The sequence below is a fragment of the Lactuca virosa genome, chromosome 5, assembly GCF_052849685.1.
Source record: "Lactuca virosa cultivar CGN04683 chromosome 5, Lactuca_virosa_CGN04683_v6, whole genome shotgun sequence".
Lineage (NCBI taxonomy): Eukaryota > Viridiplantae > Streptophyta > Magnoliopsida > Asterales > Asteraceae > Lactuca > Lactuca virosa.
The window spans coordinates 299,111,826-299,121,529 of record NC_136430.1 but is presented as its reverse complement, the minus strand read 5'-3'; positions in this window follow the sequence as shown (position 1 = coordinate 299,121,529).

Here is a 9,704-nt window from a genome sequence, read left to right as displayed (position 1 = left end):
ACGTCACTTTTTATTCATTAAATAAAATACATTACAAAGTTGTTCGAGGTACAGATAGGTCACAAAAGCAAAGTACAATAGTAAAACACACAGACTTCAAGCAGTGTTACAGGGGTTACCTCCTTCTTCATCCGGTTTCATTATCCTGAGAATAATGTGGTTTTTGAAAGGTCAACATAATGTTGGTGAGTCCACATGTTTTATTATTATAAAATGTCGTGTGGTTGTTTTATTTATCTTGTTTATCCTAAACTCACTTCCTCGAGCTTGTGTGTACTATCATTACTTTCTTAAGTTGTTTCTTAGTAGTATTCTAAGATAGCTTTAGTTTAAAAATGATACGATGAGTTCCTATAATCAAGCTATGACTGTTGAGCGTTCCCCGAAAAAACTACGACGCTTCATCGGACGTCGAAAATATGTTTGAAAAGTTATGCCTGCTTCGACTTGTCGTAAGGTTGTAGCTAACAACCACAGGTGGGAGTGTCAATCCCATATAGATATATACATATCTTTCCTGATCACTTAATATTTAACGGTTATAAGTTGGGGGCTAGCTGAAAGTCTTTTAGCGTGTTGATGAATCATGTCTCATCTAACTCTTGTTGTGGTGGTCTCCCCTGGTCGGTCATGTTGTTTTTCCTTGTTGTATTTATGCAAGTTACTTATTATATATTTATTATTCATCTTATACATATATAAAATCAAATTAGTGTGATTCACGTAGCCAAGTATTTGGGCAGAGTAACCACTAGGTACTAAGCTTATCCAAAGGGTGGCTATAATAACGACTAGAGTATCAACGTTTCCTGGCAACTGGCCAATGTAACAACTAGATTTGATATTTTCTATCATTGAGAATCAGTATAACAATTAGGCATAATATTAACTTTAAAAGTTGGGCAGAGTATCTACCAGCATAATATCATACTAAAGTTATGAGCATAATTATCTAAGTAATCTTATACAATTAGTAATAACCATCTAATTGTAATAGTTGTATTTTAACATATATCCCCCCTCCCGAAAAGGTATAGAAAATAGGGTCATGAACTCACTTGTAAGTTATGATATCGTTGTTGTAGGGTGGAAACCGAAAGTTTGGACTTCAAGAGGCGCTCTGTGGTAGTGGCACACGGATCGAGAGAGTGAGGGAGAGTGTTTGAGAGGTGTGGAAATGAGACTGTTGAAGCCTGCTATTTATATCAAGTTTTGGCGTGCACGCTGCACAATACGCGTGAGCCACAGGGAGCTGTCATGTGTCGTCCTCTCTTTGTGCCACGTCACCCCGTATCCAGACGCATCGAGTGTTAAATTACGTACGGGCGCGCATAACAGTAAAAGTCAAACTTTGAAATTTCATAACTCTCGCATACGAACTCCATTTTCAACGACTCTTATATATCCTTGTAGGTCTCGACGTTCCCTACAACATTCTTTTTGGTCGTTTTGCTTAATTCTAACTTTTATTTTTCGACTAGTTTTTATTACCGTTATGATTCTATAAAAATCATAACTCTCTCATACGGTTTCCATTTTAGGCGTTCTTCGTCTCAATATAAAATCAGAACTCTCTCATAGGGTTTCCATTTTAGGCATTTTTCGTCTCAAAATTCCTACTTTGAGTAGTACTACGATTGTCCTTTTCATGACTTTTCCCAAAAGTCAGCCATTCTCTGTGTAGTTTTCGTCATTGTAAATTCTCATGTACGGTAGGTATTTATTTGCTACAAAATTCATATCTCACCCATACTGAGTCGGATTTTTGTGAAATTTATATTTTTGGGAGAGCGGTAACTTATAATATCAAAAAATGCAAACCTGCTCTCAAAGTGACACGACTTTTCGTGCACCTATTTTTAAGCCTAAAGGTTGACGTAATTAATGAAGAAAATTTTGAATATATTGGGTGGTTACAAGATTGTCCATATTAAATTTTCGTGTTTTATGGTTAGATACTAATGGCGGCCGATGACGTATTTTCCAGGTTGTCATAGTATGTATATCTAGTTTTTGATTTTCGAAATTGCTAGGGTGCATCTTAGTTTTGTTATTCAAAGTATGTTTCCTTCAAAGTGTAAGACATACATCCTTTTAGGTTGCATGTGCCCTCTTCTCAATTGTTAAGTGATTTTCCGCATTGAGCATTTTTGTTGTAACCTATTAAATCCATCAGTGGTATCAGAGCTACTTGGTGTGTCTAACATTGAAAACACATTAGCTGAATTGAACAAATTTTTTTTGTTAAAATGTGATCATAATGTGACAAAGGCTCTGTCACGACGTGAACTCATTACATATCCAAATTGTAACACCCCGATTTCCAGGTATGATAGTTATTCCATTTTTGCATGTTTTCCTCTGTAACACCACGGCGTGTTGAGAAACTTTTGGGCCGCGTGTTTTTATGTACCAACACGGCGTGTTGGTGGGCAAACACGGTGTGTTGGCCGCTGGTTGAGGAAACCTTAATTTTTAGGGTTTTGCACCCTGTATAATCTCCTTAAGTCCCAAGGGGTGGTCTTTTATCAGCCTCCAACTCCCCATATTGACCCTTGAGAACCTTAATCATCTTTCCCTCTCATTTGTGAGCTAGTGTGGTGTTTTTGGAGCCAAAGAAGAAAGAAGTTGGAAGAAGTAAGTAAGAATCCAACAAGCAAGCCCTCAACTTTCAGTTTGGCACTCTTCTGGACCTTTGTAAGTGTCCAAGATCCGATTTTTATTCCTTTATGTTGCTAGATCTTGAGTTTTGTCCCCTTTTTCTTGTTGTTCTTGAGTGAGCCAATGATTGGATCTCATAAAGTTAGCAACTTTATGAATCTCCATGTCTAAGTGACCTTGTAGAGTCTTGGATCTAGCCTATAGTAGAGTTTTGATTCCATGTATGGAGAGTAGGTCATGAATCCCTATTTTTTTTACCTATTTTGGGTTCAAGACATGCATTGGACATGCATGTCTATAAAGCACCGACCTTTGAGATGGTTTTGGTGTTAGAATCTCTTCTGGAAAGGATGGGTTTCAGACTTCAAGGATTTAATGCTTCTTGGTTAAGCCTTTGAACCTTCAAGCCTTGTGGTTGGGTTTTGGGCCCTTGGAGTAGTTCCAAAGGATAAAGCTGGAAACATTATCCTTCTTGATAGCATTTGGGTCTAGATCTGAGCCTTGGAGTCCCCGGAATCGTAGAAAACAGTTGAATGTATTAAGCTGCTAGAACTCGGGCAAACACGAAGTGTTTGCAAGCCAACATGGCGTTTTTGCTGGAGTTTTTCCGATCGTCTGGATGCTATCGAAATATGGCGTGTTTGCTAGTAAACACGAAGTGTTGAGTCAACATGGATTGTTGAACTTGACCGTTGACTTTGACTTTGACTTGGACCAAGTTTGGCCTTGAGGGTATTTTGGAATTCTTATGGCAATTGGCCATTTGATGGAGTCGGGCCTCATCAGTTCTACTCAGTTTGCGAGGTGAGTTGTCCTCATTATACTCTTGGGTCGAAGGCACCGATGTTGGCCCTTTGGATTGTTATCATGGTTTATTGTATGCTTGCTATGCTGTTATGATATATTAGATCTGTTGGATAAGGTGTCTAAGTCCATAACTATTTTTGGTATGTACTTGACCCGACCCGGCATGGTCCATTTGGGTTGCATGGCATCATGCAATTGGATAAACTAAAATGAGAGAAATAACACTTATGGTGTATTAATATATTATAATTTCTAATATATTATAATTTCTAATATATTAATAATATTGTTTAATTAGTTTTGATCAAGAATTAATTTGGAATTAATTAATTGATCAAAAGATGACTAATTAAATATATGGGTTGATTATGTAAATCATCCATAACTTGTATAGTGGGCTAAAGGCTCCATGGATTATCAAGTTGGGCTAAGGTCCATAGGATGCTCCATGGGAGTTACAAACCCATGGGTCATGGAAATGAAGAGCCATGTTACATTAGGGTTTACATGGTGTAACCCTAATTGTAACACACTATATAAAGGATATGAAGCTCACCAAAATCGGTTACTAGAAGGAAGAGAGAGGGCAAGCCGATTTCTTAGTGTGACATTTCTCTCAAAGTTTATTCCAAGAGCATTTGGTGTCGTGTGAAACATTTGAGGCATCACACTTGGGGTGCTAGGCTCTCAAGGTTTTCAAGGAATCAAATCAACTACAAGGTATGTAACTCTAGCTATCTTTTATGGGTAAAAGTTCCCCATGTATGCTAGATAGGATTATGAACCTTGGAAAAAGTATTTTGCATGTATTTTAGATAAACATAGATCCAAGGTTTCTAGGGTTGCATGTACACCTTAGGAGTGTTAGAATGCTCAAAACCCATCAAGATCGACATCCTGGTAGATAGGATGTGCTATGTTATAGTGATCCGCTAGACCTGTATGACTGCTTGTATATCCTAGCTATGTTTGATTATGTTATATGTGAGTATGTGATGGTTGGTTGGGTTGAGGCAGTCCTGCTGTGTGCAGAAGGACAACAGACCCAGGGCAGCCCGGATAGACTGAAGGCCTGTGAGACGGACCAGTCAGGCCGAACGCCCGGAGACCGGTCCAGACAGAATGAAGGCCCGGTGTGGCAGTCCAAACATGTTGAAGGTTATGTATGCATGTTGTTGTTGTTGTTGTAATATCTATGATTATGTGTTGTGGTGGTATTTTGGGGAAACTACTAAGCGTTGGGTTTACAGTTTTGGGTTATGTTTCAGGTACCTCAGATGATCGTGGGAAGGTGAAACATCTCGAAAATCAAGGGTAAAAAATTTATTTTTATTATAATTAAAACACTATTGTAAATTGGTTCAAACATTAAAAAAGCATTTCAAATAAAAACATTTATCAGAGTTCATTCCCAAAGATCACATATTGCGGAAAACACGGGTGTATGCGCGGTGATCGCCCTGAGCCCTTTCATTTCAAAACTGGAGTACCTCAAAACATAAACTGAAAACCGTAAGCACAAAGCTTAGTGAGTTCCCCAAATACCACATACCATACATAAAATAAACATATAGTGGGCCCCGCCCGTCATTGGGCCTTAGCCCGGAAAACATATAAACACAAGTACATGCAAGAGTCACAAAGACAACTAGCATACTAACAACATAATATAAACATGGGCCGGCATTGGTGACTTCGACCCACTAACCCGGTAAGGAAACTCACCTCGAATGCAGAAGCTCACTGAAAAAAATCCTTAGTTGCTGCCCTGCAGGCTTCCCAAGCTATTAATACCAACAACACACCCAATTAGCAAACATTTTACCCCTGACTCATCATGAACCAAAACTAAGGCCCAAATCCAAAAGATCCACAAAGGCCCACCAATGGCCCAATTTTCCATATTGGGCCCAACCCATATGGGTCTTATCCTAAGCCCATAGTTTTCTTGATTACAAATCTGATTACCTCAAATAACCCCTTAAAATAACTTGGTCAAAGGCTAAAGTCAAAAGTCAAAGTCAACAGCCTGAGTTGACCCAACTCGCCGAGTTTATCCTTCAACTCGTCGAGTTCATCTAACAATCCGCGAAGTCTGGAAAAGCTCCAAAATACCGCGGATAATCTCCGACGATACAATACCTAAAATTTGAAACCCTCAGAACTGATGCCCATACCAAAACCTCATCAATAGACCACTTCCCTTGGCACCCCTAAGAACCAACCAAGCACAACAGTAATAACCATTGAATCCTGACGATACTGGAGAACTAACTTGCTGAAACCTAACCACAAACCTTCCATAAAATGCCCCTGATCTGATCCTGACCAAAAACCAGAATACGACTGACCACTTGGAAACCGTCAACCGAATACAACCCCTTACTAACCCACTAACGATTCATGGCATGCAATTGGCATATAACATTTCTTGAAGATATTACCAAACATACGCAGAGAAATAGACCAAATATACGCTTACCTAAACCGATGTAAGATTCCGAACAATATAATTACTGATATGAACCGAAAAGAAGCAAAAGATACATACCCGCAATGTCGCCTGGAGAAACCCCGAATCCCTCTTCTTGCCGACCTGCGATGAAACCTGGGTTTCCCCAACCACTAAGCGGGGGCAACTCACCCTGATATGACCAGGTTGATGACAATGATGGCATAACTCTACTTTCATTGTGCATTCTTGACGGTTGTGACCCTTCCACCCGCGCCTGCCGCACTTAGACCTGCTGTGCTCATCCCCATGCACCCCTTCATCCTCCGTGTAACCACCACGATCCCTCGGGCCTCTGACACCAGCTATGGCAACGACCAAATGTCCAGATCGTCGAGCCAGACCGGAAGTCCGCTTCCTCTTTCCCAACTGCCTATCTAAACCAATCTTCTACTCCAGGGTTACCCCGACCACCCCATCAACCGCATGAGTAATAGAGGCCCGCTCCTCGATCCTGGAGACCACTCTATCAGTGAAACGCCCATTGATGTCGGGTAATTACTCGCGTAGGGATCGCGAATCCTCTGCGGCAATCCATTCCGATGGTTGACCCTCCTGAAGACATGGTGCACCATTCACTGTCGCACCCCCAAACCAGAACGGCGGAAACGTTCGGGGGCGGAGGACTTAAGGTAAGTATCACAACACATGTAACACAGTAATCAAAGTACAAACAACCATTGCATTAATAAGTATAAGTTTTACATAAGTGTTTAAACATTACATATTCAAACACTAAAGTAGGTACAGTAGAAGACAAGAGTCCCAGTACGGTACTAGGTAGTCTTCTCAAAAGCTTCTGGAGTGTACCTGTCTACTGGATTCCTGAGAATACAAGTTATTTGGAAAGAGTAGATCAGCATTTAAGCTGGTGAGTTCATAAGTATTTTAGTTCTGTTAAGTATACCCTAAGTTCTTTGAATAAGTTCACTGGTTTCTCCAGGAAATCCTATATTTCCTGAGGTGATTAACTGATAACCTCAATAGTTTCCCTCTGTAATTACTTAGTTTATACTGATTATATATAACCCAATATCGAATGGACAGTCAAATGGGTGTATCTGCCCTAATCCCACAACCAAACAAGGAACAGGAAGTAAGGCGGAAGTCACACATTTCACTGTCAATCGGATATTACTTATGTACAACTCTGATGTAATAACTAAGGAATTATAGAAATAACCACTAAAGGTCTTTTATATTATACTAGTTTACAGAGATTGAATGACTAAGTTTCATTTGATGAGTGGTTTAAACCCATAAACCGTTTCCTTTGTATAAGTGGTTTAATCCCATAAACCGTTTCATTTGTAACAGTGGTTTAATCCCATAAACCGTTTCATTTGTAAAAGTGTTCTTAGTTATATCTGTTCTACAGTAAAAACCTTAGTATTAATCCTGGAGAGTATTGTATTATCCATAATACTACCTTGTGGTTTTAAATGTTCAAAACCAGAAGTACAATACTTGATTTCATGATACGTAGCTCTTACTGTAAGTAAAAGCTACTGATGGTATATCTGGTCGGGATGTAATTAACTTTTCTTACTGTTATAAGAGAAGTATATTACTTTGTAATTCACTCGTTGTTTTATCCATAATACTGCCTTGTGGTTTTAAATGTTCAAAACCAGAAGTACAATACTTGATTTCATGATACGTAGCTCTTACTGTAAGTAAAAGCTACTGAAGGTATATCTGGTCGGGATGTAATTAACTTTTCTTACTGTTATAAGAGAAGTATATTGCTTTGTAATTCACTCGTTGTTTTATCAATGTGAGTCCTATTAACCATACTAATATGACTGATATGCCTACGGCGACGTTCTTCAGGCGTCGGAACTGGAATGATATTTGACACCCTAGGCCTGCCGGCCAAACTGTAGCGAACAGTAGAGGTGCGGGATAGTCAATCCCATATAGATCTATACACAAATTCACGCTCCCCCTACAAGAGATTCTGGCTAATAGTTCAGGACTTAAAAAGGTCGTACTTAGATAAGTACACCGTGAAGGGTCTCACAAATTTATTGTTTCAACGAGATTTCCGATGTATTATTATTATTACCCGATGAATGCTAACTCTGGTACTTTGTATCGTACCCTTGGTTAATGCAAACCCGGTAAGATGTATTATTACCTAGAGTTTGCTAACTCGGGTACTCTGTATAGTACCTTTGCTAATGCAAACCCGGCAGAATGTATTATTACCTCGTGTTTGCTAACTCGGGCACTCTGTATAGTACCTTTGCTAATGCAAACCCGACATTACCACGTGTTTGCTAACTCTGGTACTCTGTATACTACCTTTGTTAATGCAAACCAGGTATGATGTATCTTTACTTCTTTAATATGTTGTTCGTATATTAAAGGTATTATACATATCTTGTTATAGTTGAATGTATTTTGGTAATTTCCTTGGAAAGTATACAGTTGTGAATCATACTTGTATCTTTAGTTTTGAATCATAGATTATACCTATTATAATTTATATGTTCTATCTGATTAGCATGGTTTCTCATGGATGAACACCTTTGCTCAGCCTGATACAAAGGTGATGATACCAAAAGGAGTAACCTTTTGTACTCATATATGTATAATATATATATATAATTAAGAAGGAAACGACCTTCGGACAAACAATACAACCCTAATTCCACATCCAAACAAGGAAAAGGATATAGGATAATTCATTAGTCCTAAGCCCTTCAAATCTTATTTATATATTTATACATATATAAACATGATTTTGGCATTTATACTTTGAAATAGCTTATAAAACATTTTTCAAAGAATTTAACGGAGTTTTTACATGACTTTAAAGATTCAACATGGCTTCACGTTATTTTGAAAGTATTTGGTAATTCTTAAAAGCATACGGAAATTCTTTGTGTGATTATTATCACATACAGTTATTAACACAATTTAATATTGTGTTAAACTTGTATTCCCCCCCCTAAAAAGCATATAAAACCATTTAAAAAGGTATATTAAAGGGGTATGAACTCACTTTGATAAGCGGTGATTCGGGCAGCGTTTCGTTTCCCGTAAAGAGTTTATTTAACGAGAAACCGGCTCAAACCGGGCAGAGTTTCGACAGGAGAGAGGATAACTTCTTGAGAATTCCGGGGCTCCGGGGCTTGCTTCGGGCTTTAGACACGATACCGGGGCCTTGGGGGGTCGTGAGAAAGTCGAGGGGGTGAAAATGTGAAATTTGGTAACTTTTGGGGTGAAAAATCCTTCAAATCCGAGAAGGCTCGCACCCTTTATATAGGGGTGCGAGGGTTCGGTCCGAAGGGGGACAGGTGGCGAGGCTCGGACAGATGGCAAGGTGAAGGCGAGTCAGCAGGACACGCGGCAGCTTCGCATGCGAGGGGGAGGATGACTCAGCAGCCACACGTCAGAAGGAGGTGCGAAGCTGGAGGCGGTTCGGATGCGTGTCGGATCAGGAGTGGACCGAGCATCGGTCCAATCAGGAGCGCCTATGACGACTTCGGACCAATCAGCAAGTGACACGCGCATCCGTGGTCCAATCAGAAGACACCACGTGGAGGCCTCGCATGCGAGGTGACGTGTCCGAGGAGTGACTCAACGAAATTTCCCGGTTTTCCACATTTTCTTGATTTTTGTGCCAAAAACTTGCGAAAATCATAATTTTCGCATACGAGCTCCGTTTTGACGTTCTTTATATGTACGCGTAGGTAAAATCATACTTTACGACTTT